The sequence below is a fragment of the Panthera leo genome, chromosome F2 (genome assembly GCF_018350215.1).
Source record: "Panthera leo isolate Ple1 chromosome F2, P.leo_Ple1_pat1.1, whole genome shotgun sequence".
NCBI lineage: Eukaryota > Metazoa > Chordata > Mammalia > Carnivora > Felidae > Panthera > Panthera leo.
The window spans coordinates 5,141,715-5,168,276 of record NC_056695.1 but is presented as its reverse complement, the minus strand read 5'-3'; positions in this window follow the sequence as shown (position 1 = coordinate 5,168,276).

The window sequence follows — 26,562 nt, the reverse complement described above, 5'->3', positions numbered from 1 at the left end:
AATTTTAGAAAACAAAAATATAATTCTGCTCATCGATGGTGTGCTTATTGAGCAAGAGCTAACCGCTTTACGGGTGCCACTTAATTTATCCTTGCAACAGTCCCATTTGAGAGATGAGGACAAGGACCTACAGCACTTTCAGTGACCAGCCTATGGTGACGGGGCTGGGAGGTGGGGCGGGGGGAGGCGTGGGGGGCAGCTTACTCCACACCCCCGCGCTCCCACTCTTGGCTTCTGGGCTGCCTGGCATCTTTTTCACGGAGACGTGAGGGTGATATCTGTAGAGTCAAGCCGGTACTTTACTGTACATAAATTCTTAGCCAAACTCAGCGCAGTTCATGAAGTATCATTTCCGTTCCGTTTCTCTCTCTGACTCCTGCATTACCTCATTATTAAAATATGGGTGATTCTCAAGGAAATTATATGAAATGTCACTCTACGTTAAGCTTTTAGCATTTCCTCAACCTAATTGCAACTTCATCTTTTTTTTTTTTTTTTTAATTTCAGTGATACCTTATTGACATTTTCTTTGCTAATTGACTCTTGGGAAATTTTGAATGTTCATCCTTTTTAATTGAGTAGTTATTTGCACACTTGTCTTAGATCCTACGGTGGGTTACAACCTTTTTTTAAGACATAGGATTTATCTGTAGCACCTACACTGTTTTCTCGTGCTTATTCAGTAGATCATTGTCTGATTCGATTCTTTTAAATTGGAGCATGTGGATTGAATTTAGTTTATTTAACAAATACTATTGTAGTGCCTACGATACTACCTGCCGGGTTTTGTGTTGATGTGCACAGCCACTCAGTAACGCAGGAACTATTACTGCCCCATTCTCGAGGTGGGGAAATAGAGGCACGGGTGAATCGGAATTTAAGCCCAGACGGCTGGCTCTGGCCTGCGTGTTCTGTATTCACTGCGCTCTTCAGTGCTACCCAATCTGATGATTGGAGCGTTAGGTGGTAGGAGATGGCTGGTATTTGATGTTCCTGTAGAGGCCGTAAGACTTCACTTAGACAGATGGTAAAACACAGGTAGGCTGAGAGAGGGAGTAAGAGCTTTCCCAGCAGAAGAAACAGCTTACATAACACGGCCAAAGCAGGAGCGTGTCGTTTGTGGAAATCAAGCAGACTTCGATGGCGGCTATCTGTTGAGAGATCACATAACTTTGGGGGGAAAACATGTTACCGACAAGTCCTTGTTATTTTAAAAAATAATTTCTGATCCCTACTTTTTTTTTTTTTATCGGATCTCAGCAATTTACAATTCCACTCTCCCCTCGTATTCCACTATTTTTTTTTCCCCGCTGTGTGCACAATGCTAAAAAGAAAAACCATGCCAAGCGGCAGGAGAATTTGCATGTTAAGTTTGGCTTGCATTTTCCAGGCTGGGGTTGTGGCAAGTTGAGGGAATTATGTGGTCCCCAATTTTTTCCAACAAGACATCATCGTCGATTATCTGGCTGCCATCGCTCATCACTGTGCAGCTGCTCCCCTGTTCTGTTTGTCCTAAGCTCTCTCGGACTCCGTGGAAGTCAGATGGAGGCAGGGCATCCCGGGAGGCAGGCTGGCTTAACAGCCATAGGAGACAGGTTGGGCATCAGTGAGGAGGCAGGCAGGACTGGCGGCACTGGTCTGCCTTCTGCAAACTATTTTCTATTTGATATGCTAACACATTGCTGGAGCTGGTCTTCCTGAATGCAAAAGGAAAAAAAAAATAAAGCTTTTTTGTGGGAGACTCGAAATGGTCCCCCGAAATCTCTTTCCTTTTCGGTGTTTGACCTTACTGCAGACGTCCCGTGACCGTTCCATTTAGAAAAGGGGGAAGTTGGGGAGATGTCAGAGAGCGAGAGAATGAAATTTCGCATCAGGTGAAATTTCTGCACAGATATTTCAGAAGGATTCATAATTCTGTGGCTGTATACAAATGATCCATTTTGTTAATCTGAATTTCTAGGGTCATTAAAATTTTTTTCCTCTGCTCTGGCGTAGTTTATTACTTAGAGAGAGAGGGGGGGGAAAGGCCAGTTTAAAACCAGGTAAGGCAAGAAAGCTGACAAAAACATAAATTAGAGGAAGAACTTAATTTAAAAAGTGTCAAAAAGGATAGATAGTCTTAGTTCAATAATAAAGCTTGGTTCAAGAGCCTTCTATCTTTAAATAAAGCGTTCAAGCACTCTATTACCTGTATACAACCAATCTTTGATTTCCAATCTAAGTCTATTTTTGCTTCTCGTGATTAGCATACAAATGTGAAAACAAGAAAAAAGTGGTTACATGCGTGACGATTAGGACATGCCTTTGACTTTAATGTCACTGGTTTGTCAGGTTAGAGGTAAGGACATGAATTGCTGCTTGACGGGCTCCTTAGAGGTAAATCTCGTCCGAAAATGACTCCTATCCGTCTCCTTTTATTCGCGTTGTAAGTTCATCACGCGAACCGCAAGCACATGAGCATATATTTGTTTTAAAAGAAATAAAGCGCAATAGCATTCGGCAACTTGCGAATGCGGGCAGGCTGTGAGCTGTGGGCAGTGCTGTCTCCCTGCACGGTAGCTGTGGGTCCAGACACGGCCTAAACGTGGGGCTCTGTCCTGTCCAGAATCGTGCGCTAGATACAGGAAATGAGAGGGTGAAGCGTTGAGACAAGGCTCACGTTGGCTGCTGGCTCAAAGACAGGAGTGCCTGAGGCTGAAGGAATCTTCCCTGGGCTTTATCGCCGAGCCTGGTGTTGAAAGGCACCACCTGTCTGCAGGCTTTCTGAAAATGGCACCGCATTTACTCCTGTCTGTGCGGCGGGCAAGCCCGCACACCGGCTAAAAGGGGAAGCTCCCTAATGAAGTTGCTCCCAAGGGACATGTGTCACCTCCCTGCCTACCAGTTTCCCCTGAATCTTCCAGGGAACCTTCTCCAAAGAGAGGGTCCTCGACCGCGAGAGCCTCTGGCTGGCTTCTGGTGCCTGGGGTGTGCTGAAACAGCGAGCTTCCTGGCGGGGTGGTCCCGGGACAAGGGGCCTTGTGGAAACAGAGTTTCGCCTACAGCATCGGTGGCTGCTGACGGATGGCCCCATTTACATCAAAGGCAGTTATTATGCATGAAACCGCTCAAGCATCATTTGTTTCAGGGAGTTCAACCAGTCCATTTTTCAGTTCCCTTCTGGTTCAGGGTCAGAAGCAAATGAAGGATCTCAGGTTGGCTTCACTGAGGGCCAATGATACTTCCCCTGTATTTACAGCAAAATTGTTTAAAGAGTATCAGACTTAGAGTATGGGAAAATGTCCTTTCTGTAGGAAACTGTAATAGGGCTCGAGCCCCTATTCACGCTGCACACAAATTAGTCTAAACAGATAAACTATGCCTGGGACTCACTCGGACACTCACGGTTGTAAACGTGTGAACAGTGTGCAGTAAAGATGCCCACCGTGTGCAAATATGTATGGAAAACCAGGCCACGGGCCACTGTTGGAAATGCCAAGTCAGTGAATTTGAACTTAAAGGAAACCATCTTATTTCACTTTTTTAAAAAGTTTTTTAGAGAGAGAGGGAGAGTGTGTGTTTGTGCACGGGGTTGCTAACAGGGGAGGGGCAGACAGAGGGAGAGGGAGAGAGAGAATCTTAAGCAGGCTCTATGCCCAGCACAGAGCCCGACAAGGATCGTGACCTGAGCAGGAATCAGGAGTCAGGTGCTTAACTGACTGAGCCACCCAGGTGCCCCTTATTTCACTTTTAGATAAGGCTTCAGGTTTCATTCCAGGACAAGAAATGACTGATGTGGGTTTGGAGCTCCACTCAAAAGATCACTAACATTTGTACAGTGCGTTGTAGTTTTAAAACAATATATTATGTAAAAGTAGTGAGTAAGGCATTATCCCCACTTATCATCGAGGGAACCAAGTCTCCAAGATGTGTTAGCGCTAAGCAGGTATGAAAGGGCGTACTGAGCACTATACATGTTGTGTAAGTTACTCGCCACAGCAGCGTAAGTTGTGTGTATGAAATGTTCTTGCTTTTTTCCTTTTCCTTAAATGGTCAGCACAGCCGGCTCTGTCCACACAGCAGGTGAGGGAGCTCCTCGGTGCTGATGGCCGGGACCTCCAGGACAGGGTTGAGCTGTGCATCTGCCTACATTTTCTCTCTCCTGCTATCCCATATTACCTAAGTAACTCTCTAAGGGATCATGAAAGTTAATGGAGAAATACAACACTTCCTATATAATTTTGCAGAAGTGAGGCTTCTGTGACTTTGCACATGTACCAAAATCACATTTGGGGGAGGGGACCTGTATGGATGTATAAATGTCTACCCATATGGAGTTCAAAGTCCAGAGGGAATAGACATAATTCTTATGATCTTCCCATCTTCTGCAGATATTGTTGAGGCCATGATAGAACGATGTATTTTTAAAAAATTGTTCAATGTTTATTTTTGAGAAAGACACAGAGCGTGAGTGGGGGAGAGGCAGAGAGAGCGGGAGACACAGAATCCAAAGCAGGCTCCAGGTTCTGAGCTGTCAGCACAGAGCCTGACGTGGGGCTCGAACTCATGAAACTGTGAGATCATGACCTGAGCCGCAGTCAGACATTTAACCCACTCAGCCACCCAGGTGCCCCGATAGAACGATATTTAATTTGATGGGTTCTGTGTGCCTATTTGTTCATAGGAAAGAGGCCAAGATAACTTCATTATACACAGATCCCATATCTGAGATTTGCTTCCTTTATTTGAAGGGAGGAGGCAGAGTTGATTGACAACCTAATTTCTAAGCATTAGTGTCTCAGTATTACAAAACCAAGGCTCTGTGTTTATTTGCTTGTGTAAGGTTTTGTAGATGAGCCCCATCATTTAAAAACACTCAATTGCAAATCTGAATAAAAGTAAAAACAATTAAACTCAATAGACACGCACTGGCATTAAATGCCTCCCTCAGTATTCCCAGTGATCGCCGAAGGGAATGTCGAGCCAAGACTGTTCCCTATAGGACGGCGTGCCGTAGCTTTATTCATTTTATGTTAATAACGTGGTAGGGTCCAGAGTGAGAAGATCCTGCCCAATGGATACACACCTGAGGCTGCTTAAGGCGGTAGGTGGATATACTCGTAAGAAATCATATCTTCCGGTGTCATCACATCTGCTAGCAGATATTTGGTGCCCACAGAATATATTTAATGAAACATTTCTTCTGTTGGTACACACGCGTGCACAAAACGTAACCAGTCCTGTTTGTCTGGGTGCTGTTGTATGATGTAGTACCATCTGGCTTCCAAATCTAGCACCTCTTACATCAGGGCATTTCTGTGTGTAAGCGAAGCGATGCTGCTTTATTAATGCACACGAACAGGTGCTTCTTAAGCGCTGTGCCAGAATGAATGTGGGGGTTTTTTTTTCAGCATTATTGCACGGACCACTAGAAATGGCACCAGTGAACATATTTCTAAATTTTGAAGTTAAATATTTTTCATGAGAAGAGAGTTAGTAGTATCTGTTTTGGTGATTTTCAGTAAACCCCAGAGAAGTTTATGTACATTTCCAGTCATTGTAGGAATACTATGCAAAAGCATGGCGAACGGGGGCATCGGGGTGGCTCAGTCAGTTGAGCATCTGACTCTAGATTTCAGCTCAGGTCATGGTCTCACAGTTTGTGGGATCGAGCCCCACGTTGGGCTCCAAGCTGAGAGCGCAAAGCCTGCTTTGGAGTCTCGCTCTCTGCCCCTCCCAATGTGCTCTCTCTCTCTCTCTTTCAAAATAAATAATAAATAAACATTAAAGAAAGAGAATGGAAAACATACTTATTCATGAAACTGGAAAGTTGAGAAATAGAAAGGAAACACACTACCATAAGAGTTATTGCAAACCAAAAGATGAAAACATACGAAAGTATTTTGAGCAAAAATCAGCAGTTACAGATCTTTAAAGTGGATGAATTCTTCTGGAGTATAATTAATGTAAAGTGTTTATCAGTGGCATTATTACAGTGATACCACAAGAGAGAAATAGTCAAGTTTGCTTTAATATTTTACTTAGTTTCCAACAGTCTGAAACTTTTTTTGATGAATAGTAGGTTAATTTTGTTTTTCCAAAGCAAACGACAGCAAGCCTCAAAAGCACTCAGGACCTCAACAAACTAATTGAGCTTCCGTGATGCGCCGGGTCTGGCCAGCCACTGTGGGCAATTTAACAGAGCAGTGAGACAGACAGCTCAGAGATAGAGCACATGTGACCTGTACACCGAAGGGAAGGGCATCTGCCAAAATATTGCAGTCCTTTCAGCAAATATTTGATAACACCTGCTTTGTGCTCAGCACTGGGGGTGAGACAGCGCACAAGGCTGATGGGGTCTTCTGCCTGGGACCTTATATTTTGGTGGGGAGGAGACTCTGAGGTGATGGTAAGTATCAGGCAGTGATTGGCACTGAGATGGAACCGGCAGGGTGTTCTGACGGAGAGAGATGAGGGCGGGGACTGAGGTGGTACTCTGGAGGCTTCACTGAGGAGATGCCGTCCAAGCTGGTGATGGGCAGACAACAGCATCCAGACACGGGAAAACGTGCCCTCGAGGGAACGATCACGCACAGCCCTAGCATGGGGCCAAGGTCATAGGGAGCATTACTCAGCCTTAAATGTAGGGGTTTTTTTGAGATTAAACCCCGTTTTTATCATCTGTAGCGAGGTAGCTTCTAAGTTGTTTTCTGGCCAGCAAGAGTTGGAATTCTTTGATTCTGTGGGCAGGTTGTTTGCTGCAGTTCTGTTATGTCTCACTGTAGTATAGATACCAACAGAAGGTTCCCTAACGGCCACTCTGAGGATCATCTAGGAAAATAGGAAAAGATTTCAGGACTTCCACCCAAGGACGTGGCACCCAGAGCCCGAGGCTGTATCTTGAAGACGATGCTTCCCGCCTGTCCTTACCACCCACCAAATCTGATCCCTCGTTCGAAGCCCAGAGAGCCTGAGTTGACTCCTGCAAAATCTGTGTGAATTAAGTTGTAATATTGAGGAGTCCCTGCCCACTCGTTCCAATAATGCAGCTTCTTCACTGCTCTTCTCCCCTTTTTGACCTGTTCTGTCCGAATTTCATCTGGTACTGCTGAGTCTGCTCTGGCCAATATATTTTTTTAAAGTTTATTTATGCATTTTGAGAGAGAGACAGACGGAGCACAAACAGGGGAGGAGCAGAGAGAGCATGTCTGTCAGCATGGAGCCCGATGCAGGGCTCGAACTCATGAACTGTGACATTAGGACCTGAGCTGAAATCAAGAGTCGGACGCTTAACTGACTGACCCACCCAGATGCCCCTACTCTGGACAGTATTTTTGATGGCCTTTTTGCTGTTTTGAGAGTTAATTACCACAATCTTTATCTTTCAAAACTTTCTGGTGATATTAGCACTACTTTTCAGGCAATGCTGAGTGACAATCTGTATTTCTTTGAGACGTTTTTCTCATCATACTTTCTCATTCTGGCCTCATCTTGTGCTCTAACGCCCTCCTTTCTTTCTTCAGTCTTATTTACAGATTCTCTAAAGCTGTATGAGGATTCGGTGTTCCTACCTGATGCGTCAAAGTCAGTGACTTCTGCTGCTGATGGAATGGTTGTCCCCTGAGAGGGAGTTTTTGATCTAGTTACAAGAGAACGCCATTAGGTTCAGGTCTGAATGGCCAAGTGGCCATTTAACATCTACTTTTTTCATAATGTTTGCTGTGGCTTTTTCTCAGAAAGGTTAGCTGGGGGAAGAAAGTTTTTCAAAGTGCTTATAGCATGCTTTATTTAGTGACAGACGTGTCATGGCCCTTTCCTGCCCTCCCTCCCACCATGCTAGTTGCCCATAGCTCCTTTTACAGCCACAACCCGCTATGTGGCTCTGTTTCTGGCTGACCACGAGACAGCTGCTTGAAGCTGCTTGAAGCTGCTTGAAGCTGTGGGGTGGGTCCCGGAGCCTTCAAGTTGGTCTCTGATCCTTCTTTGGAAGCCCAGAAAGACTGAATTGACTTCTGTAAAATTTGTGTGTATTAAGTTGTAATCGTGGGGGAGAGGGGAACATGGGTGATGGGCATTGAGGAGGGCACTTGTTGGGATGAGCACTGGGTGTTATATGGAAGCCAATTTGACAATAAATTATATTAAAAATAAATTAATTAAAAAATAAAATAAAATGGAGGTTATTGCTCTGAAAAATAAAGTTGTAATATATAGGAGTCTCTGCCCACTAGTTCAGATAATGTAACTTTATTTTATAAAATGCCTTGTAGTTTCTAGTTCAGAGCATCTATTGTGCTGGATAGGCAGAAAAACCTAACTTCAATCCTACCCGGTCTTCCCGACCCCACAGGCTGATACAGTGCCCACACTTGGGGTAGGAGTGACCTACTTTTCGGTCCACACAGTTTACTTGATATGTAGCCCCTGAGACCTGACCACTCCCTTTTGCATTTTTGCTATGCTGTCTCCCTTTCTCTCTACCTCTTCTGGGGGAAATTCTATGAAGAGTTAGTTTGAGATATTTATTTGTGTCTAAAAAATCCCTGACGGGACTATGCTTTTAAATTGCATCTTTGTTTGTTTGTGTAAAATAAAGTTAGAAAAGTTTTCCAGCCCTCCCCTACCTTGTCTCTAAGACAAGGAGCACAGAGACATCACCTTCTTTCATACAATTTAATACAAGGACAAAAAGAGACTCATTTAGAGAGCAAAACGTTATCCAGACAATCTTACTATATGCTGTTAGCATGTAATGTAATTATTTAGGACATATTCAGCAATCCTTGCAAAAGTTTTGGTATCTTGGATAGATTGAATGTACATTAAAATTGGGGGATGACTATCATTTTAATATCTTCTATTTTATCTGGACCTTCATGTATTTTGATGTTAATCTTTTAATTTTTTTTTTAACGTTTATTTATTTTTGAGACAGAGAGAGACAGAGCATGAATGGGGGAGGGGCAGAGAGAGAGGGAGACACAGAATCGGAAGCAGGCTCCAGGCTCTGAGCCATCAACCCAGAGCCCGACGCGGGGCTCGAACTCACGGCCCGTGAGATCGTGACCTGAGCTGAAGTCGGACGCTTAACCGACTGAGCCACCCAGGCGCCCCTGATGTTAATCTTTTAAAAGGCCTCCTAGAGGGGTGCCTGGGTGGCTCAGTTGGTTGAACGTCTCACTCTCAGTTTTGGCTCTGGTCATAATCCTGGGGTCATGGGATCAAGCCCCGAATTGTGCTCTATGCTGAGCGCGAAGCCAGTTTGGGATATTCAGTCTTTCTCTCTCCCCCCCTCCCCCGCCCCCCACCATTTGCTCGCTCTCTCTCAAATAATAAATAAATAAGTAAATAAACAAACAAATAAATAAATAAAGGCCTTCTAGAGTAGGTTTTTATTTTTGAACAGTTTTCTTATAAAATTCAGTAATATGTTTCTGCCACAGATATTGTGGATAAAGTGTTTGCCCAGTCTTTCCTTTAGACCAGTGGTTCTCAAACTTGAGAGTGCATCACACTTAACCAAAACCACCTCAAGGGCTTGTTAAACCACAGACTTGCAAGTCTCACTCTCAGAGTTTCTGATTCATAGGTTTGGAAGAGAGGGTAAGAATTTGCATTTCTGAGTTCTAAGTGATGCTGGTTCAGAGCCCAAACCTTGAGAACCACGGAGTTGGTGATTATCTAGAGGCAGCGTGGTTTAGTGAAATGAGCATGCGTTTTGGAGTCAGACATGTCTGGGTTCAAATGTGAGGAAAATCCCGATTGCCTGGCCATGCATAATTAGTGCAGAATGAAGGCAACCGCTCTTCCTGTGCTCATTAGCATATCCCAGCTAGTGGCCAGCTAGTGCAATGTTTATAATCCTCATAGCCTGTTAAATTAAAAGAATTTGCAACAAGGAACAAATGATAACAATGATGATACAAATGCTTTATATTTATGTGGAATTTACAGCTTAAAAATTATCACGCATATAAGGAAGCAGCATGGCACAGAAAAACTATGGAACTTGGGTCCAACACCTGGATTTGATATCTGCTGTTTTATGCACAATGATATGACTTTAGGCAAGGCATTTCATCTCTTGAATGCTGTTATTTCTTACATGTAAAATGGAAAAAAAGTCATGCCAGCTTCATACAGTACCCAATACCAGATGCAATGTTTTTTTTTTCCTTTTAAAGCTCACCTTTTTCTGTGTCTAAATGTGGACAGTTGGAAATTGACTAAAAGCCAACTTCCTATGAAGGGATTTTCAGATGTATATGATTTCTTACATTGTTGTAGAGTAACAGAAAGAGAATCAACCTCACAAGTGGCACTTAGACTTGTCAATGACCATTTCATAGGAAAGACGTGCTTCTTGAGGGAAAGAGCTAATGAACACCAATAGAAAATTGTGGTAGAAATTGGGTATTTTCCACAGACCCTGAAGGACTAGATAGTATTCTCTGGGATCAGTGGGGGGATGATCATTTCAGGTTATGCTCTAGATCATTCAGGGGGCTCTGTGTCTCCCCCTGCAAACATATGTCTTCAGAGTTATGATCTCTCCCTCTCTCCCAGATCAAAAGCTGTGTTTATTTCTTGCCACCAACAGCTACATGTATGAAAGGTTTGGAAACGCATGTTTTGTTTTTGTTTTTGTTTGTTTGTTTTCTTGCCATGCAACCCCACTTCCTCCCAGTCTAGGTCAGAGCCTGGCAATATGACCTCTCACTTTTAGGAGGAGAGGTTGGACACGAGGGAGAAAGAGAAGGAAAATACAAGGTAATTCTGTTGTTGAGGTAGACACATCTCTGCAACAGAAAGTTAAACTAAAGAAATGTGCTGGATATGTGGGATAACAATTTCTATGTTCATTACATATTTCTAGACTTTATTTCTAAGAGTAGAAGACTGCAAAGGGAGAAACGACCAAAATCATAGCCTTCAACTTGGACCAGAATCAAGCATGGTGGTAAAGATGACTATAAGGATAAATAATCAGTTTTCTTGTGTAATAGAAACCAAGTCCTGAGACGCTTGGAATTGAAAGAGATCTTAGAAGCACCACCCCGCCCCCTGCCATCCACCTTTACTCTAGGTAGAAAATCTTCTCTGAAACATCTCTGTAGACAACTATACAAACTTTCCCCACATGTTTCCAACAATAAGTTAGCATGTTCCATTTTCAAATATCTCTTATTGTTCAAAATGTCCTTCCTTATGGTTGGCCAATATTCTCTTTCTTATTACCTGAAATTATTGTCTCTTTAAATGTTTATGTATTTATTTTGAGAGAGAGAGCACACAAGCAGGGGAGGGGGCAGGGAGAGAGAGAGAGAGAGAGAGAAGAGAGAGAGAGAGAATCTTAGGCAGCCTCCGCTCTGTCAGTGCAGAGCCTAGTGCGAGGCTCAGTCCCATAAATCATGAGATCATGACCCAAGCCAAACTCAAGAGATGGATGCTTAACCCACTGAGCCACCCATGCACGCCATATTGTCTTAATTGTGCCTTCTGATGGGATACAAAACATAGGAGAAAAAATACCTTCCAGATATGATAAGCAAGTTTCCCAAAGATATTCCCAAACAAGAATGGGAAACTCATAAGTAAAGCTACCTTTGATTTTTTGGGGGAAGAGGGAAGTGTATTTTCTCCTTCACTCTAATCCCCATTAGGGTTTGCAGATTCTCTATTCTAATCCCATCCTTCCTTTTTTGTCAGTGCTTGAAACCCTGATGCCTGCCCTTTGGGACTCATAGTCTGTCATCAGTAATATTCTTTATAACCTCATCTTCTTTATCCTTCTGTTCTAACCCAAACCTTGTTTTCCTCTCAGGACAGTGCATCCCCTGCAACTCTTGAGAAGTGGTGGCTGTTTTCTCTGTGATATCCATCAAGATAATGGGCATAGAGGGAGACGGGTGTCCTTCTTAACCCACAGGTCCCTTCCCACCGTCCCTGCCATTGTTGCTTCGAGAAGCATTCTCCTTGTCCCTCCCTAAACAGCTACAGCCCTGCATCCTCACCCAGGGACAGCTATCTGGACATCCCTCCATCACTTCCTCTGATTCCTTGAAGATTTTAGCTCCAGGCTCAGAGCCATGCTCTTCAACAACTGGGTGATTTTTTCAGGGTGATTTCAACATCCACATAGAATGTATGTCATAGATGATTCCTTTCAAAATCCTAGCACTTCAATTCTTGGATTCATTCCAGCCACTCCCTCTCATGGGTGTGCCCCTGGCCAGGAACCATGGTGCTTCGTTGTGTCACTTACAAGAATCTCTTCTGAGCACCCCGCCCTCTCTCTCCCAAGCAAGGCCATTCCAGCTCCCACATCCTCAGACTGCCATGGGGACCCAAATCTTTTACCACCAGTCACCTAACTTTCTGTGGTCAAACTCTCAGATCATGTCCGTGCATAGCACCCCAGCTCCGTGCCCTCTCTTGCTTCCTCTTACTCTCTTGAAAACAAACAAACAAAAAAATCTTTGGTTAATAACTTGATAAAAAACCTTGGTTAAATCCCGTTTCTGCCTTTTTGCATCTGCACCAGTGTGGCTGAATGGGCCTGGATTGCCTTCCAGCCAAGCTGACTGATCTGATTTTATTTTATTGTATTTTAAGTTTATTTATTTATGTTGAGGGAGAGAGCAAGCAAGAGAGGAGCAGAGAGGGAGGGAGAGAAAGTGTCCTAAGCAGGCTCCACAGTGTCAAGGCAGAGCCCCATGTGGGGCTGGAACCCACAAACCGTGAGATCATGACCTGAGCGGAAACCAAGAATCGGACACTTAACTGACTGAGCCACCCAGGTTCCCCTGACTGGTGTCATTTTGAACGAGACCACAAACCTCAGCCCCGACTCCACATGCCCCTAGTTTGTTCATGACTCTCCTTGTAGATCTGTGTCTCCAAACCTCCAACACCTCTTCCTTCATCCTCACTCTTAGTCAATGAACTTTTACCAAGAAAACTGCCGCCATCAGAAGAGAACTTCTGCAGGGGCGCCTGGCTGGTTCAGTCGGTTAAGTGTCCGACTCTTGATTTGGGCCCAGGTCACTATCCCAGGGTCATGGGATCGAGCCCCGCATCTGGCTCTGTGCTGAGCGTGGAGCCTGCTTGGGATTCTTTCTCCCCCTCCCTCTGCCCCTCTCCCCTGCTCTCAATCTTTCTCTCTGAGAGAGAGAGAGAGAGAGAGAGAGAGAGAGAGAGAGAGAGAGAACTTCTGCAAGCTACCATCTACCAACCTGACTAGCAAACACTCAGCTTTCCTGTGTCAACTGTCAGCGCTCTGATCCAAGGCCAGCCCGCACTTTCCCACTAGATCCTATCCCATCTCACCGGCGCAAGGGCATCTCAGCACAGCAGCCCTCCTCCTACGCTTCCTCTTACGTCCCTCCCCCACACCTTTCTCTTGGATCATCACCAGCAGCATAGAAACCCTCTATCATTTCTCCCTTTTTTATGAGACTTTCGGAAGCTGCCTGGACTACCCTTCTTTACTCTTCACCTTGTGCCACACGTCTCTGCTTTCCTTGCCAGCAGACCTCCTCAAAAGACTTGTAGGTACCCCCTGAACCCGATTCCCCATCCCTTCTCTCAGACTTGGCTTCCACTCAGGCATTTGCCCATCATGCTACGTAAACTGCTCTTAGAGTCAACGGTGACGTGAAGTTAACATTGTCACGCCTCAGTCTTGTCTTTGCCTGAATAATCAGCATATAATTGTATATGGTTAATCCTTCCTCAAAGCATTATGTTCATTATCTCTGACTCCTGGAAATTCTTTTCTTTTTTTCTTTTTCTTTGCTTTTCTTTCTTTTGTCCCTCCTTCCTTCTTACCTCCTTGCTTCCTCCTTCTTTCATTCCTTTCTTTCTTCCTGCCTCTTTCCTTCCTACTTCTTTTTCTCTTTCTTTCTTGCTTTCTCTTTATCTTTTTTCTTTCTTTAATCTTTCTTTCTTTCATCTTTCTTTCTATCTCTTTCTTTCTTCCTTTCTTTCTTCCTTCCTTCCTTTCTTTCTATCTTTCTCTTTCTTTCTTTTGATATCTTTCTTTCTTTCTTTCTTTCATTTTTCTCTTTCTCTTTCTTTCTTTCTTTCCTTATTTCTTTCTCTGTCTTTCTTTCTTCCTTTCTTTCTATCTTTCTCTTCCTTTCTTTCTATCTTTCTCTTCCTTTCTATCTTTCTCTTCCTTTCTTTCTATCTCTTTCTTTCTTTCTTTCATTTTTCTCTTTCTATCTATCTTTCTTTCTTCCTCTCTTTCATCTTTTCTTTCTTTCTTTCTTTCTTTCTTTCTTTCTTTCTTTCTTTCCTCTCTGTCTTTGTCTCTCTCTCTATAAATTAGACTTTCAGGTCACTGCCATCTCTTACTTATTTCCCTGTCTTGCTGGCTTCTCCTTTTCAACTTCCTTTGCTTGTGCTTTATCACTCCCTTGACCTGTGAACTGTTGAGCATGTAGGCTACCTGGAACCATCTCACTGTCTTGTGGCTCTGAACCCCATTGTTGTATTGACAATCCTCACATCTCCAGTTTTCCCTGATCCCTAAACTCCTGTACCAAACTTTCTTCTCAGCATCTCCATCTCAGTGTTTAACAGACACTTCAGTCACGCCATGCCACACATGCTCCTTACCTTCCCCTCATCATGGGGCTCTGCCTTCCCTTTCTCAGCTGATGGCAGGTCTGTCTATCTGTTGTCAACTCAAAGGCTTTGGAGCCCGAGCACCTAGGTGGGCTCAGTCGGTTAAGTGTCTGACTGTTGATTTCCTCCCAGGTCACGATCTCACAGTTTGTGAGATTGAGCCCCATATCAGGCTCTGTGCTGACAGGGCAGAGCCTGCTTGGGATTCTCTCTTTCCCTCTCTCTCTCTCTCTTTGCCCCTCCCCACGCACACATGCCCTGACACTCTCTCACTCTCTCTCAAAATAAATAAGTATTTTTAAAAAAGGACTTTGGAGACCTCCTTGATTTCTCTCTTTTCTTCTGTTTTATATCTAATTCATCAACCAGTCATCAATTCTGACTTCAAAATACATCCAGAAGGTGACCACTTCTCATCACCTCTCTCACAAGTGCACTGGTCCAAGCTATAATCACCTCTTATCCAGATGATGGCTCCTTAACTGGTCTTTTTGCTTCTACCCTTATTATCTTATACACACTCTCATTTTTAATATACTCTTCATAGTACAGTAGCTAGAGAACTTATTTTAAAACTCCAATATGTAACTCTTTTACTCAAACCCCTCCATTTTTTTAGGAGTGAAGGCCAGTTCTTTAAAATTCAAGGTCTTAGATAATCCAGCCGAATATAGTAGATATGCTGCTTTCTCAGAGCCTCTGCTGTTTCCTGACTCAAGCAGGTACTTTAGGAACTCTAGCTTTAACCCACGACCCGCTTGAGGGCACCTGTGGCTTTGGACGATAGTTCTGGTACTAACCAAGGGATCTGTATCTCAGGTACTTCCCTTTCTCTGCCCGGGGACTACTCTCTGACCACTGGATTGTGCTCAGCCTACACAGGGCAGGCCGGGAGTACCAGGGAGGGAGGGGAGTACTCCAGCTTGCTCATGCCCTGATGGGGCTGTTCTGAGGTGTGTTTTTTCCAGCCTCTCACAGGTTCCCAGTGGGGCTCAGCCCCAATGGCCCACAGTGATAAGCCAGCCAACAGAACACTATTTTTCTATTTTAAGCTGTTATATAATTAGAATTTTTAAACACTATTTTTTTTAATGTTTATTTATTTTTGAGAGAGAGACAGAGCATGAGTGGAGGAGGGGCAGAGAGAGAGGGAGGCACAGAATCTGAAGTGGGCTCCAGGCTCTGAGCTGTCAGCACAGAGCCCAACACTGGACTCAGATCCACGAACAGTGAGATCATGACCTGACCTAAAGTCGGACACTTAACCGACTGAGCCACCCAGGTACCCCAGAATTTTTTAAATGTTGACTCATCATTACTGAATGAATTACTGAAATTAATTAGCCCAACTTTGTCATGATAGATTATCTTTTTGATATATTATTAGATGAGTTTACTAATATTTTGTTTAGAATTTTGTGTCAAAGTTCACTAGTAAGATTATCCTGGAATTTTCTTTTTCCTACTATTTTTTTCTCTCTGTTCCTGATTTTGGTATTATTATTCTACTTCATTTCATAAAATGAGTTGAAGAGTATCCCCTCTTTTTCTATTCTCTGCATGAATTTGCATATGCTGGAATCACCTATTTGTGAATGCTCTGGTAAAATTCATTTGCTAAACCTTCTGGAACCATGTTTTTTCTTTTTCAAGGTAGAATTTTATGTACCATTTGAATTTAATTAATGCTATGAGGTCATTGGAAATCTAGATGATTATGAGTCAGGCTAATCATTTATGATTTTAGGGGAATCTGTTTGCTTAAGCAGTCTTCAAATGTATTGGCATAAAGTTGATAATATTATTCACATTCCTAATGCATCTCCAAGTACTTCCCCTCTGCAGTTCTAATATTGTTTCTTTGTACTGTTCTTTTCTTAATCACTATTACCTGAGCTTTCCCTTTGTAAATGTCTTTTCTTTTTTAATTTTTTTAACGTTTTATTTATTCTGAGAAACAGAGAGAGACCCAGAGTGCGAGCAAGGGAGGGGCACAGAGAGGGGGACAGAATCTGAAGCAGGCTCCAGGCTCTGAGCTGTCAGCACAGAGCCTGGTGCGGGGCTCGAACCCACAAGCTGTGAGATCATGACCTGAGCTGAAGTCAGATGCTTAACCGACTGAGCCAGATGCCCCTGTAAATGTCTTTTAAAACAACTTTTGACTCTGGTGAGCCCCTCGATTTGATCTTTATTTTCATTTACATTAATACCTGCTATTTATTACTTCCTTTCTTATCTTTCCTTTATAATTATTCACTTGTTTATTTTTTTAACTTCACAAACTGGCTGTTTAACTCATTTCTTTTCAGATTATCTTCTTTTTTATGAAAGTATTTAAGGCTAAGTAGTACATGCATTTCTATTTCAGGTATACATACATTTAAAGGCCTAAGTCGACACTAGTTTTTATACTCCACCGTTTATAATACGTCGTACTTTTGTTATCTTCTTGTGTTTTCTTTTTTTTTTTTTAATTTTTTTTTTAACGTTTATTTATTTTTGAGACAGAGAGAGACAGAGCATGAATGGGGGAGGGTCAGAGAGAGGGAGACACAGAATCTGAAACAGGCTCCAGGCTCTGAGCTGTCAGCACAGAGCCCGACGCGGGGCTCGAACTCATGGACCACGAGATCGTGATCTGAGCCGAAGTCGGACGCTCAACCGACTGAGCCACCCAGGTGCCCCTCTTCTTGTGTTTTCTAATAGCCTTCTTGTGTCAGTGAGTTAGTTAAAAGTATTTCAAATTTTGATTTCTTAATGTGTTTTTCTTTTAAGTTGCTCTTTGTTATTGATTTTTAACTTAATTACCTTATGCTTAAAGAGCATGATCTTATGATATTAATTCTTTGAAATTTATATTCTAGTGTATCGTCATTTTCATAATATTCAATGTATTTTTTTATAGTTTTTACTTAAATTCCAGTTATTAACATACAGTGTTATATTAGTTTCAGGTGTACAATATAGTGATTCAACACTTCCATAAAACACCTGGTGCTCATCACAAGTGCCCTCCTTAATCCCCATCACTTGTTTCACCCAGCCCCACCCCCACCTATCGTCCAGTTATCTATCTATAATTTGTTCCCTATAATTAAGAGTCTGTTTTCTGATTTGCATGTCTCTCTCTTTTTTCCCTATGCCCGTTTGTTTCTTAAATTCCACACATGAGTGAAATTGTATGGTATTTGTCTTTCTCTGATTTATTTTGCTTAGCATAATACATTCTATAGCTCCATCCATGCCATTGCAAATGGCAAAATTTCATTCTTCTTTATGGCTAATATTCCATTGTCTCTATATGCATCTTCTTTATTCATTCGTCAATAAACATTTGGGCTCTTTCCATAATTTGGCTATTGTAGATAATGCTGCTATAAACATCGGTGTTCATGTATCCCTATGAATTAGTATTTTTGTATTCTTTGGGTAAATACCAGCAACATTTTTCACAGAGCTAGAACAAACAATCTTAAAATTTGTATGGAACCATGAAAGATCCCGAAGAGCCAAAGCAACCTTGACAGAAAAAAGCAAACTGGGAATCACCACAATTTCAGACTTCAAGGTATATTCAAAGCTGTAGTCATCAAAACAGTATGGTACTGGCATAAAAATAGACACATAGATTGGGGCACCTGGGGGGCTCAGTTGAGCTTCCAACTCCAGCTCAGGTCATGATCTCACAGTTGGTGGGTTCGAGCCCCACGTCGGGCTCTGTGCTGACAGCTCGGAGCCTGGAGCCTGCTTCGGATTCTGTGTCTCCCTCTCTCTCTGCCTCTCCCTTGCTCAAGCACTGTCTCTCTCTCAAAAATAAATAAAACATTACAAAAAAATAGACACGTAGATCAATAGAACACAATAGAAAATGAACCCATAACTACATGGTCAGTTAATCTTTGACAAAGCAGGAAAGAATATCCAATGGGAAAAAGAATGTCTCTTCAACAAATGGTGCTGGGAAAACTGGACAACATCATGCAAAAGAATGAAACTGGACCACTTTCTTACACCATACACAAAAATGCATTCAAAATTGATTAAAGACCTAAATGTGAGACATGAAATCATGAAAATCCTAGAGGAGAACACAGGCAGTCACCTCTTTTTTTTTTTTAATTAATATTTACTTATTTGTTTGTTTATTTATTTTTTTAATGTGAAATTTATGGTCAAATTGGTTTCCATACAACACCCAGTGCTCATCCCAACAGGTGCCCTTGACATCGGTCACGGTAACTTCGTACTGGATATGTCCCCTGAGGCAAGGGAAACAAAGCAAAAATAAACTACTGGGACTATATCAGAAAAAAAAAAAAAAAAAGCTTCTGCTCAGCAAAGGAAACAATCAGCAAAACTGAAACACAATTTACAAAATGGGAGAAGAAATTTGCAAATGACAGTATCTGATAAAGGGTTAGTATCCAAAATATATGAAGAACTTATGTATGTTTTTAAAGAATTCTGGGTTCTACAGAAGTCTGTTAGTTCAAGTTTGTATATTGTCTTAATTATCTACAGCCTTACTGATTTTGATCTGCTTTATCAGTTACTGAGGGAATTAAGTTCCACATAATAATAGCAATTTGTCAGTTTTTATTAGAGTTCTCAATTTCTGCTTTATATATTTTGAGGCTACATTATTAGATGCTTATAAATCTAGAATTGTTACATGTTCCTGAAAAACTGTTATCTTGATAAATTGTTATGTCATGACAAACCATAAAGAGAAATCTTGTGGTTTCTCTTAGCTTTTTCTTTGTTTTTCTTCTTTCTTGCCTTATTTTGAACTGATAAAATTTTTTTCTTCAGTTGATAGTTCATTTTTACTGGTTTCCGTAGGAACCATCCCATGTGTTTTACTTAATAAGATTAAAATTAATATCTTCACCATCCTCTCACACAATACAACCATAGGCTTCTTTAAATAAATTCCAATGCCCCTGACTCCTATCCTGTTTTCAAATTATGTTAAATAATTCTTCCCCAATTTTGATATTATTATTGATCTATGAATCAGTGTTTGTTTAGTTTGCTCACATGTTAACCTTCTTCATTTATTAATGTTTTTGCATGTCAGACTTGCATTTTGGATGTTCTGATTCTTCCTACAGCACATTGTTTAGAAGACCCCTCATGGGTGGGTCTATTTGTAATAAAATCTTTATTTGTTGTATTGTCTGCAAATGGTTTGCTTTTCCTTTTGTTTTTGAAGATAGAATTGCTCACTTTACAGGGCTATGTTGGCAGTTATTTTCTTGTGGTTTCTCCTAGCCTTTGGAGATGATCTCCAGAGTCCCAGCTTCCTTTCTGGTTGCAGAGAAGTCCCCTAGCAGTTTACTACATTTTCTTTCAGATAATATCATACTGTTTTCTAACTTTCCTTATTGATTTACTAAGTAGTGGATCTTCACTATCATGTGGGCAGGTATGGATTTTCTTTTATCTATTTTGACTGTAATTCATTGTGGTTCAGAAATGTGAGGAAATTTTCAACCACTTTCTCTTTGAGTTCCTTGATTCTTCCTAATATTTCTTTTTGAGATTCCTATTAGACATATGTTAGCCCTTCTCATTCTATCTTCCATATTTTTGAGTCATTTTAATATTTTAATTTATCTTTTTGTGCTACAGTCCGAGTAAATTCTGCAGATCTCCCAGTTCTTCAAATGTGTCAGTTTTGTTGTTTAGCGCATCTGCCAAAATTCTTATTTTATTTGTTACATTCTTCATTGCTCAGTGCAATAGTTAGGTCTTTATCAAATCTGCCTGGTTGTTTTTGATACGTTCTTGTTCGTTAATCATAGATTAGATACATTCATTTATTTCTTCAATGATGCTGAATTTATTTTATATTTAAAGACATTATTTCCACAATTTGCAATTTGATGAGTCTGCTGTGGCTGTCCTTTTCTTTTGTTTATTGTCTTTCATTTGTTTCATTCTTTTTATAATTAGTTCTTCACACGTTTTCTTATTGTCTTTTGGAAGAATGTGCATTCATATGCACTGGAGCCTTATGTGTAGGCATTCTTTGATGATGGAGTAAAGATCTGTTCCTTCAGGAAAACTGGTGTTTGCTTCCACCAGGAGGCAACCCAGACCACTTTAAATTCTTAACCTGGTTTTTGGGGGACTACAGCAGTAGGTGGATTCAGGTGCCAAACCCACCCAAGACTAGTTGTTATTACAACTTACTATTCTTGTTATTTGAAGGTGGAATTGTTCACCATGCATATCTAAGTTAGTGGCTATTTTCCACCTTCATCAAGAGCCAAGTCCAAGGCAGGCAACTTTACTTTTAGTTACCCTAGATGAGGCATTTTTTTCTCATTAATCTTCTCACTTGGGGCATTTCTTTCTGTGGGCCCAGGCTTCTCAAGTAGTGGGGGATGATATTTCCAAATGTCTTTCTCACATTGCGTGACCATACGCTTTGTCACCATTTTCTGCATAGCCAACTGAAACCAAAGCTCCAGAGAACCAGGGATTGGCAGATGTTCCCGAAATATCTGTTAGCATCCGCTCGTGCTCACATATACATATATTATTTATTTATTTATTTAATCATCTTGCCTATGTTCAAAATTATTTTGTGTTTTTATTTATCTTTCACGGGAAGGTGTTTTTTAATTTAATTAATCTAAATATTGCAAGCAAATGGAAACTACATAATGTCTTCTCATCTTCTGTGCAAAAACAAAACAAAACAAAAAGCCCTCTTTCCCCAAACTTCTGATGCCTAGGGTAATCATTATGCTCATTCTTGGCCAAGAATCATTTAGTAGGATAATGTCGGCATTTAGATCAAAATCCATAGCATCCAGTTACAGATAAATAATCCAAAATTCGTGGCTATCACAAACATTAGTAGATATGGTTCTGTTGTTGTCAGCCAGAAAGTTCTGCCTACATAGTGTATCTTCACAAGATAATTAATTTTATAATATTTTGTGCCTTTGTATAATGTGCAAAACCTGATAATGTATCACACTCACTTCAATAGTGGAATTGCTATCAGTTCTATGTGGTTGTCCTGGAAACAGAAAATTAAGGGTTATAAGATAAAAATGGTCCTTTTCTTCATGTGAAATGTATTTATCTTAACAACAAACCCTAAAAATCTTAATAAGAACTTTAAAAGTAATCCTGGAGTTTAAGGATGACCTAAAATGCTTTGGTTATTTAATATTTTCTAATTATTGCTGATGACACTAGTTTTGTTTCTGCTCTTAAAGTTCCAGTTTTTTTAGTATTAACCTTGATGAATACACTAGCATGCTTCGAATTCTCTTTGGGACAAGTCATGGCCTATATAATCTGATCACAAACACAGAGACCAAATGGTATTAATACATTTCTTCTGAAATCTAAGAACATTGTGAGAAGGGAAATCCTTTTTTTTGGTTTGAACTCTCAACATGGCAGTGTAGGAAAGAGGAGGAATGTGCTGTCTTTTGCTGTTCTTTTATTTTAGGATAAACAAAAGAGCTATAATTTCCATGATTTCAGGTACCTGAAGCAAGAGAGAACTTGGACTGGTTTGTGAGGTTGCCAAGAATAGGGCTCAGGGTGAGTAGGAACAAATGTAATGGTGTCTTCTGCTGGTCTGTGTCATGCGAGGACATCATAGGCCACTCTTTGAGGCATTGTTCAGCACCAAACGACCCCTACTGTCGTCTGTCTGCAGGCGATCTCTAATCTAGAAGGTGTCAAATACAGCTAGACAAAAGAGAGTTTATGGCTTTGACCATAATTTGGACAAAGAGTTGTTTTCCACTCTCAAGATAGATTATTTAGTTCCCTGGAGAATTAAAAGGTGTGGGATTGGTTTTGCGAACAGTGACTGAACTGGTTAGTTACGGTAAGGCTGTGCGTGCAGATTCTGAGAGGGGCCAAGGGACGGAGTCAATTCCTCTCCTGGGACAAGGTGTCTGCTGAGAAATACAGGATCCTGGAATGTCAAACATAACTTATCTAAAAGAACGGGGGAGATAACTTTCATTTTGGGTTTCGTGGAGGACCATCAGATGGGAGTGTGTGTGTGTGTGTGTGTGTGTGTGTGTGTGTGTGTGTGTGTGCGCGCGCGCATGTATGTGTTTATTTTTTCCCGAAAACACGGATCCCTAGGGAAGTGTTTCTCACCTTTGTGTCTTGCTACACTGGTGGGCTCTGACCTTCTAAATTTCAGAGGCCGCCAGCGTTTTTCTTTCATCTTGCTTATGTGATCTGGGGACGAGAAACACTGTGCTGTGGGGCTGTGAAAAATCTCATATTTATCACTATATGCGATTTGCTCAGGAATGGGGTCCACAGCTTTTATCAGCTTCACAAAATGCCTTGTGATACCCTCCCCTTAAAAAATATTAAATGATTTATTATAACAGCCTATCTTACAGATAAGTCTCTTTAGTTTCCAGAAATCATGGCATATTTTCTATAATTCCTCCAACTTTTTAGTTAGGAGGATAATAATTTACCACAGATAAACATCTACTTGCACTGTACTTGCATTTCAGTAATGAAGAAATTATTATTGTTTGGACCTTCAGCAATGATGGATTGGATTTGGCAGAGCTTGATGATATGACACACTAAACGCACTGAGACAAAATTGCTTCAAAGTTGATAAAGTGAAACAAATGAATTTAAACTTGAAATGAACTTTAACAAAAGTCATCCATCTGATTTTAGTTATAATTTACTTTGTAAAAGGACATAATAGACACCATTGTAATCTAGATAGTAGAAGACAGTGTGCATTTCTATTCACAAGGTCAAAAAGCTTTTATTTACTTATACTTTCCCTACTTTAGTTTCAGAGTCAAGGCTTATTTTAAGTTTTGGCTTGCAGTTGAAAAAAAGGACCAGATGTGTCCCTCATTAAATTATTTCTTAAGTATTTGCATTTAAAACCTACATCAGTTGATATCTGGGGTTTTGACTATACGTCACGCAGAAACCAAGCCTGCCAACAGTGGAAGGTTTTCAGTCTGCAGGAATAAATAACATTTTTAGTAAAAGAACATCAGAATGAAAATGTTATAAAGCTCTGTATATGGTTTGGCTTAAGATAAAAAAAAATTTTTTTTCTGTGTATTTCACATACTTAGACTAGTAAACATGTACGATTTATACAAAGTTGTATTCTTTCATTAAATAAGTAATACGAATTTAAAAACTTGAGGAAAGAGAAAATAACACACCAATGAGAGTATGAAAGTAACTATATACTATATACTATATACTATATACTATATACTATATACTATATACTATATACTATACTATGAAAGTAACTGGACTGTTTTTTCCAGACTTCAAGGCTGGATGAAAGATCTGAACAATTTTTTCTTTTTTTTTATGTTTATTTATTTTTGAGAGAGACAGTGAGAGCAGGGGAGGGGCAGAGAGAGAGGGAGACACAGAATCTGAAGCAGGCTCCAGGCTGCTCACCACACAGCCCGACGGGGGGCCTGAACCCACGAATCGCGACATCGTGACCTGAGCCAACGTCAGACGCTTAACCGACTGAGCCACCCAGGCGCCCTAGATCTGGACATATTTTTAAAAGTGGGTTGTTATTTGTTATAATTGGATGGGTTTTTTTTTTTACAAAAAAATTGATTTATTCCATATCAAAACTAGATGCAACTACAATGTGGAACACACTTGCTGTGAGACAGGGGTGATTAGTTTGGGGTTTTGTATTTTGGGGTAAGGTGTTCAACAAGCTGGAGAAAGCAGGACCAACCCCTCACCTCCTTCCCCTTATTATATATGATTGGAAAGGATCTAGTTTTTTACAGAACAAAAAGCATTGTGTCATTGACATACCGTATAACTCTTCTTTCCTTTATGTTACACTCTAATGAAATTTTGCTTGAGAGATGTTGATTTCTGAAAACTAAGTTTTCAGGTAAAGGACATATATATTTGATATATATACTTATGTATTTATGTATTTGATACATTTAACATGTAGATGTTTGTTTTACTTTTATATATGTATGGTTTACCTATGTGTATATATTTTACGTTAACCGTTTGGATGTATTTTCTTCTAAAGGAAATCTGGACAGCATATAAATATCAATGACTACATTTCAAGAATGAATGTGGAAAAGTGGGATACTGCTTAGTGCTTATTGCATTTGATACATTTTTCTCTTTTAATTGAAATTATTTTCAACATTTCTGCTAGCGGTTGATGTATTCTTCTTCAGCTACTCCAAGAGAAGATGTCAAGTTGTGTGGCGTAAGGTGAGAAGTATTATATGTCTGTAAAGGCTGCCAGTGCAGAGAGGATACACAGATGTGTCATGATTTAAAAGAAATTCACTTAAGCGAGTAGTGTCAATGGGTTATAGAACTGCTGAACTCATCTAAAGCATTGCGGAATAAAATGTATGAGAAATATAGTATCCGTAATTAAGATCTTTAATGAATTGCCTTGTTAATCCATACAGTGTATGCATGTTGCAACATTTTCTAGGCTTAATTAGTGTACTTGATGATTATGTTTATTTTCGGATGTACACACTGATTAAGCATTGTCCATACACTGGAGCTTGAAACAAGATCAGTCTGTAAAGTAGTACCTAGTCGCCTAACTGGGGACTCAAAATGCAAATAGATCAACTTATGTAAAATTAAATTAGTTCTAATAGAACCCATTTTGCCTGAGCAGCTGGTGTCACATTATAAACAGCGTTCTCTTGTTGTAAGAAATAAAGGGCTTCTGTTGACAGATCCTTATATCCTTTTAAGCTTAAAAAACTGAATGCGTACAATGCGAGGGTTGAACTGCAACTCTTAAACACAAGGAACCATGGAGTATGTTCAGTTAACTCATTCTTTTGTGCTCTAGAAATGCAACTCATTATGCCATTATGGCATTCGGAGGAGTGAGTGCCAGGTTTCCAAATGCTTTTCATCAAAACTCCTGTTTTTAGTCACTTCCAACTTCTGTGAATTATCTGTGATGTTAAAGTTCTCCAGATAGTCTTAGCTCAGAAATTCAAAATAATCATATATTCCAAAATCTATTGAATACTTCTCTGCCTTAACTTGCAAATGCTTTTCTGCCTTCTGTTTAATGGTTACATTCAGAAAGTCAAATTTAGGATTTGGGAAGATAATAGACCAAAAATTTATTTTGAAGTTACTCGCAACACTATTGGGAAAGTGTCTGTTCATTCATTTGCATATTCCACAAACATTTATTGAATAGTTCCTGATCCGTAGCATACTCTGGACTTGTGTAAAAGACAGCTCCTGTACTCAGGGAGATGGTGACTTCATGAGGAATGGATTTGGAAGGTAGATAAATGACAAATGTCATTCTGGATGCCATTTGGAGGTATTAATAGTGCACTGGTGGAGAACAGAGATCCTAAAAGGAAAATTATTGCTATAGACTGCATGGACACTCATTCACACAACTTCTGTAAGATCTATTTCCTGGAAAACCTTAGAGGTCATGAATCCATGAGCTTTGGGGGAGAGAGAGTTGGGGAAAAGATATTAAGTGGTGATATTGTGTATCCATTGATAAGCTACCAGATAGTAAGCATCATAGAGAACAGCGCCTTCAGGAGACTTAAGAAATATTCAATAGCACTATGCTTCACCATTCAAAGGATAAAATGACAAAAGACTCTTGCATTAATGGTGGCAGTATACATTGGTGTTACCATAGTATAGAGCCGCCTGGAAGAAGGTATCAAATACTTTAAATACATTTAGACACTTTGGTGAAGTATTTTTATTTTTGAGAACCTTTTCTAAGTAAAAACCCTAAAAGGGAAAAAACATTTCCAACCAAGGATGTTCACCACAGCGTTGTTTATAATGGAGAAACACTGAAAAAATTTTGTCATGTGACCGGGGAAGACTGAGCATCCCATGAGATAAACATTTGACAAAATGAAGTTGGTTGACCCTGTCCAC